Raw genomic sequence first — 7,957 nt, 5'->3', positions numbered from 1 at the left:
GTATAGAACAGGTTGTTTGGCCAGCTTAGTCAAAGTTAGGCTAACTGTAGTTGCTGGGCCATTCCTGTCTCTCTGTGAAACATGAGGACATGCTTGCTTGGGCTTCAAAGAATGAGATAAAGGGGGGGGCCGCATTCTTGTACCAAATGTACTAGGAATGGTTTGTTTAGACATATGGAGACTTGCAGTCTCCACTCCCTGTTTCTGTTCTTAACTCCCTCCTTTCTCCTAGTTTCTGGTGCATCACGAAAAAGCTGATAAGAAGCTGCTGAGGCATCATGAACTGTTTGTACTGTCAAAGAACATAAATATGCATGAATATTAGAAGCTTTTAACTAGTAAAGGGGGGGATTGGGTTGCTTTAACTATGACGCAACGGAACTGTCTATATAATCTCACTAGTTATTGTAATCGTGGCTGGTTCTCTCTGGAGACGGGCCGCTCTCTATTGTTGTGTTCACTCTTCAATAAAGAGCTTGTGTTTGGACCTTGCTGGTGTTGCCTGTCTCTCTGCGGTCAGACAACGAACCGTGCCGTCTGGGTTCGAGTCCCCGACAAATTTGGCGACTCCGCCGGGACTCATCTGACTCTCCGGTGCGGGATCAGACTCCGAAGCAATGCAGTGCTCATCCTCTGGCTTCAAGGAGCTTTGCCCGGTAACCTGATCCCTGCATCGGTGATAATGCGAGTTCTGTGAACCAGCTGAAGCCCGTAGAAACCCAGCAACGTCCGCCTACCCGTTGAGTAGGATCCAGGTCTTCGGGGTTCGAGTCCCTGAATAAGGTAAGCGATCGCCGTATTGGGGTTTGAGGCCCCAGATAGGGGTTTGAGGCCCCGGGTTGGGGTTTGAGGCCCCGGGTTGGGGTTAGAGGCCCTACAGGCTAAATGGGACAAGTTGGCAGTAAATGCCCGGGGGACGCCCCGTTGTCTCTGGTATTTAGAGATTGGAAGGAAATCTCTGGAACAACTGGTTTGACTAAATCTAAATGAGAAACTTATGCCAAATTCAATGGCCTTCCTTTACTACTCATTTGTCCCCGACTAAAGACTGGCCAAGGTGCAGAACCTTTTCTGTTGACAGGATGGATTCCCTCAGGAATATCCTGGTTGATCTTAGACCAGGACAAATGGATTATTTATTTGTATGGTATAACTATAAACCAAAAGAAAAACTGCTTTCGGCCCCAGCTGGCTGTGGAAAAATATAGACAGAGGCAAACCAAAGGCAGTACAAGTTACAGTGCTGAGATTACATTTGCAAAGCTTAACTATCCAGTGAGATCCAACAGTCTGCCTTTGAGACCCTGGAGCTGGTGTGGTTTGGGGACGCTGAAGAAGCCACAGGCAGCCGGCCTGGACTGGAATCTCTGAAAGAGATGCCGCAGGAGACCCCAGGGTGTAAAAGAACAGCCCTCCCAAGAGTGAGAAGTTAACTCTATAGTTGCTAGAGGGAATTAAGCAGTGAAACTTAGTAAAAATTTCTGTAAGTAATCCAGGCAAGAAGTTATTTAAGTGGAATTATTCGACTATGAATACGTTAGTCTAATTTGCTGAAGAACACTCCTGCTGTGTACAATCTGTATTTTATAAGTTTAAAATGAATTGGTATTGTTTAAAGTTGCAAAAACCGAGAATACTTTTGCCAGGCACAGGAAACTAGTGTTGTTTAAGTTATTTAGCATTTAATCCTTAAAGTGACTTAATGCTACAAGATTTAAAATGTTTTAAATAAAGACCAAAGGTTGTGGCTGCAGCAGGGTAGTCAAAGCCAGAAGAATAAAATATTTAAATTTGTTTTTGAGTAACAAAATAGCAGATAAAAGATCTGGTAAAGAGAGAGAAGGACAGTGCCCCTGGCTCTGTGTGGTCGAGCTGACACTTTGCTGTGGGTGCATGGAGATTTTGTAAGCATAAAAGAAACAGTTACACCTTGTGTAAAAATTGATGTGGCTAGTGTTGTAGAAATTGAATTGTGGAGAGGATGTGCATTTTCCCCAGAACATGTGCAGTGTATATTGTAGTAAAGGTAAAAAAAAATGTAAGCCTACCAATATAGGTTGTGTTGTCTTTTTCAGATCACTGTGCATTTAAAAGCAGGAGTTAGAAGTAAAAGGCAATCAAAAGTCTGGGAAAGTTAATTGTGTCCTTTTTTAAAGTAAAAATCTTTAAGCTGTGGATAGCTTTGGATCTGGAAGCAAGCCAGAAAGCATCTGTATTAATGCAAATTATCTTACTAATAAGGTAGAAGCCACTGAAACCTGGGCCGCCTATAAAACAAATACAAGGAAATATGGGGTAATTCCTCTGTTTTGCCTAAAATCAACAAGAGTATGTGTGTATAAAAGAAATATTTTAAGTAAATAATGTCTTTCAAATCATCAGAGAAAACGGATGCCAGCTGAACAGCATTCAACGTACCATGCATTTACTGGTACAATAGGAATTATTTTTGTGTTCTTTGTCCTGTCTTGTGGTGTTTGTCTTGTGGCCAGAATTGTTGTGTTTAATATTTTCATAAGACAGTCTAGTTCAAAATTAAATAAAAGAGTTAAATAAAAAAGCAGATACTTGTTTTATTCAACTTGGAATACAAAGTGTTTGGATAAATAAAAAAAATGTGATATACTAAAGTCTAATACATTTGCTTAAGTAAAAAAAAAAAGCTTCATTAGTCAGATCTTTTAATTGAAAAAAATGTTGTTAAAATTTGCATATCAACAGTCTTTAGAAGCAAGGACATGGAAGGTTAACCCACTCCCCATATTGCACATGGGATCCTTCTGGCTACCTCAGATTTCTAGCCAGAAGGCTGGGGAGGGAGGAAAGCTATTGAACACAAGAGGTTGTACCGAGTGGACTCCTCAAAGGTGGATGTGCTTGTCCTGGTTTGTTGCTCCAAAGCTCTGTATAGAAGTTATTTTACTGGAAGGGTGTATATGGCATACATTGAATAATAAGACTAATGTACTGTATAATGGCAATGTGTATCTGTTCATTGTTAAGAAAAAGTGTATGAGTGAAAAGTAAAAGTTTCCTTTGTAGGTTAAAAGAAGCCAAGAAGAAAAAAAAAAAGAACAGAATAAGTTAACTGGAAAAAAAATAGCTAGCAAGCTCAGTCCAAAGATAAGATGCTGGCCCATCCAAGGGCACTGCCCACAGCTAAGACTTGGCTGACAGCCAAGAAAAGGAGGGCCTGAATGTGCCCAAGCAGCTGTAAAATCTGCAAAACACTGTCAGGCATTAATGAAATGTGTTAGGTTTTTTTTCACAGGTAAAGAAGCACTACCTAAAGACCGTAGCAGTCCTGCCATTCATTGAAACCAGGAGACTGAGTCTACGTAAAGTCCATCAACGAAAGACTGCTTTGACTCCATGCTGGAAAGGCCCTTTCCAAGTCCTGTTAACCACCAACACTGCTGTGAAGTGCCAAGGACTGCCTACCTGGACTCATGCTTCTCACTGCAAAAAGACCCCTAAACCTCGGGAGGACTCTCCGATTGATGATCAGCCTATTCCTTCTTCTAACTCTGCTGTGCCTTCTGGACAGCAGAAAAAAAGAAAAGAAAAAAGACAAGGTGAAGTGCTAGTAACCTCTCCCTTGTCCACTGACAGACCTACTGTGCCTTTGGATTTTTTTCTAAAAGAAGCAAAACCCATTACAGGGTGATGTGCTAGTAACCTCTCCCCTGTATGATGCTGAACCACACTGTTTCAGAAAAAGAGAAGAAAGAACACTCGCTCCATTGAAACCACCAAAGTCCAGGAATTCCTGACTACAAAAAACATTAAGAACTGACCCTGGTGAAGAAACAAAGAATTATACACTGGCAGGAAAAAACTTGTGGGACCCATGCTTGGGAATGTGGTTTTGATTGGATTTTGGGGTTTATTCTACAGGCTGCGCCCTGTGTTTTGGATAAGTCCTTCAGCATGTATTGCCCTCCCTAATTGGATTTTAAATGCAAAAGGGGCTGCTATTAGATTAGCACAACAACGGGCTTGGGTTATTTCCTCTAAAAAAAAGAGAGACTTGACCGGATCCCTATGGAATAAGGCCAATAGTACAGCAGCAGTTTAAAATATTTTTAAGAACCAAAAACATGATAAAAAATTAAGGCAACTAAAGAAGGCCACAAGCCTTATTTGTGGAGCACAGCTAACCCAAGTACAAGCTGGAATTGGTAAGTTACATGTTATCTCCGCCCCTAGTTCTATGACCCAGAAGTTGCTGACAGAAATAGTATTGAATATCACTGAAGCTGGGAAGGCATTGCAGTGGGATCTAGCATGTTCAGGCTTGGCCCACTGCCCTTACAGACACATCAGGAGTACCATTTGATCTGTGGCCATGGAGAAATACTTGGAGACGTTCCTGGTGGAAGTGTGGACATTCTCAATGCTCCTTCCAAGCATATGGACCGGTTAGGGAGGTGTGGGCTCCCACATACCAAATCCTGCCGGGTCCATAGGGAGAATGCATGTGGGATTGGGTAATTCACCGAGACATCTGGGAAATTAGACTAACGCCGATGCCCTGGTGGACTTGGCAACCGCACAGAGAAAACTAAGGCAGATGGTTCTCCAGAACCACTTGGCTCTAAATATTTTACTGGCCTCTCAGAGAGGAACATGTGCATTAATTGGACAAGAATGCTGTGTGTATGTCCCAGACGTTTATAATGCCACTTGGGAAAGAGCAAACCACCTTATGAAGGTAGCAAAGGACCAAGGAAAAAAGCAAATTGAATCCTAGTGAAGTAACCTGTTCAATTGGATTCCAGATATAAGTGGTTGGCTCCATAATGTACTCCGAAGCTCCGTTGTAATTATATGCGGCTTGCTGGCCTTGTATGTTATGATAAAAGTTGGACGTTAGATGGGCGCCAAAGTGCGTTCTGTCCAAAGGTAACAAACTCTCAAGTTTACCACTCACAGTAGTTAGTTGTCCCAGGAGTCCCTTCGAGGTACTCCAGGGACAAAGGGGGGACTGTTAGGTCCAAAAAAAATAGAGTATAGAATAGGTTGTTTGGCCAGCTTAGCCAAAGTTAGGCTAACTGTAGTTGCTGGGCCATTCCTGTCTCTCTGTGAAACATGAGGACATGCTTGCTTGGGCTTCAAAGAATGAGATAAAAGGGGGGCCGCATTCTTGTACCAAATGTACTAAGAACGGTTTGTTTAGACATATGGAGACTTGCAGTCTCCACTCCCTGTTTCTGTTCTTAACTCCCTCCTTTCTCCTAGTTTCTAGTGCATGACGAAAAAGCTGATAAGAAGTTGCTGAGGCATCATGAACTGTTTGTACTGTCAAAGAACATAAATATGCATGAATATTAGAAGCTTTTAACAGTAAAGGGGGGGATTGGGTTGCTTTAACTATGACGCGACGGAACTGTCTATATAATCTCACTAGTTATTGTAATCGTGGCTGGTTCTCTCTAGAGACGGGCCGCTCTCTATTGTTGTGTGCACTCTTCAATAAAGAGCTTGTGTTTGGACCTTGCTGGTGTTGCCTGTCTCTCTGCGGTCAGACAACGAACCGTGCCGTCTGGGTTCGAGTCCCCGACATGACCATCACTTATTTGTACTGTGGTGTCTAGGAAGTGGACCTCCTGTGTAGATTGGTCCAGGTTGAGGTTGATGGTGGGGTGGAAGCTGTTGAAATCATGGTGAAATTCTTCCAGGGTCTCCTTCCCATGGGTCCAGATGATGAAGATGTCATCAATGTAGCATAGGTAGAGAAGGGGCGTGAGTGGACGAGAGCTGAGGAAGCGTTGTTCCAGGTCAGCCATAAAAATGTTGGCATATTGTGGGGCCATGCGGGTGCGAACCTTAAGCATATCCTCACCAGCAACCACACACCGCACCATAACAACTCCAATCCAATGCAACAAACCTCAACGCCAACTCTGCCCACATATCTACACCAGCAACACCATCACAGGACCTAACCTGATCAGCTACAACATCACCAGTTCATTCACCTGCACGTCCACCAATGTCATGTATGCCATCATGTGCCAGCAACGCCCCTCTGCTATGTACATCGGCCAAACTGGACAGACACTTCGTAAAAGAATAAATGGACACAAGTCAGATATCAGGGATGACAATATACAAAAACCTGTAGTAGAATACTTCAACCTCCCTGGCCACACAATAGCAGATGTAAAGGTAGCCATCTTACAGCAAAAAAAATTCAGGACCAGACTCCAAAGAGAAACTGCTGAGCTTCAGTTCATTTGCAAATTTGACACCATCAGATCAGGATTAAACAAAGATTGTGAATGGCTAGCCAACTACAAAAGCAGTTTCTCCTCCCTTGGTGTTCACATCTCAACTGCTAGCAGAGAACCTCACCCTCCCTGATTGAACTAACCTCGTTATCTCCAGACTGATTCTTGCCAGCATATTTATATCGGCCTCTGGAAATTTCCATTACATGCATCTGATGAAGTGGGTATTCACCCACGAAAGCTTATGCTCCAATACATCTGTTAGTCTTTAAGGTGCCACAGGACTCTCTATTAGATTTATAGATTCATAGATTCCAAGGCTGGAAGGGACCACTGTGTTCATCTCCTGTGTAGATGCCATAGAATTCCACCTACTAATTCCAGTATTGACCCTAACATGGTTGAGCTGGAGCAGATTTTTTAGAAAGAGACATTCACATTTGAATTAAAGAATCCAAGGGAGGGAATGCAAGTGATTAGGTCAACTCTCCATACCCCAGAAGCTATGAGCAACTGTTCCAATGATTAATTACCTTCATTATACAAATTTTGGATCTTAGTGATCAGTTCATCTGTGTGTCTGATAATTCTGTTCTTTATTATAGTTTCAATCAGTTTGCCTGGTATTGAAGTTAGGTTTAACATCCTGTAATTGCGAGGATCCCCTCTGGAACCTTTTATTTTAAATAGGCGATACATTAGCTATCCTCCAGTTATCTGGTCCAGAGGCTGATTTCAATAGGTTACATATCACCGTTATCAAAGGGGTAGCCGTGTTACTCTGTATCCACAAAAACAACAAGGAGTGGCAGCCTTACAGACTTATGCCCAAATAAATGTTAGTCTTTAAGGTGCCACCGGACAACCCGTTATATCACAATTAATAGTTCTGCAGTTTCGTATTTGACTTCCCTCAGAACTCTTAGGTGAATATCATCTTGTCCTGGTGACTTATTGCAGTTTAATTTTTCAATTTGTTCCAAAACTTCCTCTATTGATTCCTCAATCTGGGACAGTTCCTCAGATTTGTCACCTAAAAATTATGGCTCAGGTAAGGCAATCTTCCTCACATCATCTGGAGTGAAGACCGATGCAAACAATTCATTTAGCTTTTCCCCAACATCCTTATCTTCCTTGGATGCTCCTTTAGCATGTTGATTGTCCAGTGGCCCAACTGATTGTTTGACAGACTTCCTACTTCTGATGTACTTTTAAAAAAATGCTGTTAGTTTTTGTGTATTTTGCTAGTTTATTTATGCTTTGATACTTGACTTGCCAGAGTTTATGCTCTTTTTTATTTTCCTCACTAGAATTTGATTTCCAAGTTTTAAAGGATGCCCTTTTGCCTCTAACCACCATTTTTATTCTGCTGTTTAGCCATGATGGAATTTTTTGGTCCTTTTACTGTTTGTTTTTGTTGTTATTTTAATTTTGGTAAACATTTAATTTGAGCTGCCACTATGGTGTTTTTTTTAAATGTTTCCATGAAGCTTGCAGGCATTTCACTCTTACAACTGTTCCTTTTAATTTCCATTTAACTAGCTTTCTCATTTTCATATAATGCCCCTTTTTTACTTTAAATGCTACTGTGGGGAGTTTCTTTGGCATTTCCCCCCCACACTAGGATGTTAAATTTCATTGCATTATGGTTGCTGTTACTGAGCAGTTCAGCTATTTTCACCTCTTGGACCAGAACCTATGATTCACTTAGGACTAAATCAATA

General features: G+C 41.9%; 1 long non-coding RNA gene across 1 annotated transcript; it reads left to right on the top strand.

The window, feature by feature from the left end:
* The first annotated feature begins 215 nt into the window (after positions 1–215).
* Positions 216–5,495, top strand: LOC135976325 (uncharacterized). Its single transcript, XR_010593481.1, has 2 exons — positions 216–783; positions 3,272–5,495. It is a non-coding gene; the product is annotated as an uncharacterized LOC135976325 (long non-coding RNA).
* Positions 5,496–7,957: the final 2,462 nt, after the last annotated feature.

This window comes from Chrysemys picta, chromosome 17 (genome assembly GCF_011386835.1).
Source record: "Chrysemys picta bellii isolate R12L10 chromosome 17, ASM1138683v2, whole genome shotgun sequence".
Lineage (NCBI taxonomy): Eukaryota > Metazoa > Chordata > Testudines > Emydidae > Chrysemys > Chrysemys picta.
This window is presented reverse-complemented; position numbering and strand designations above follow the sequence as displayed.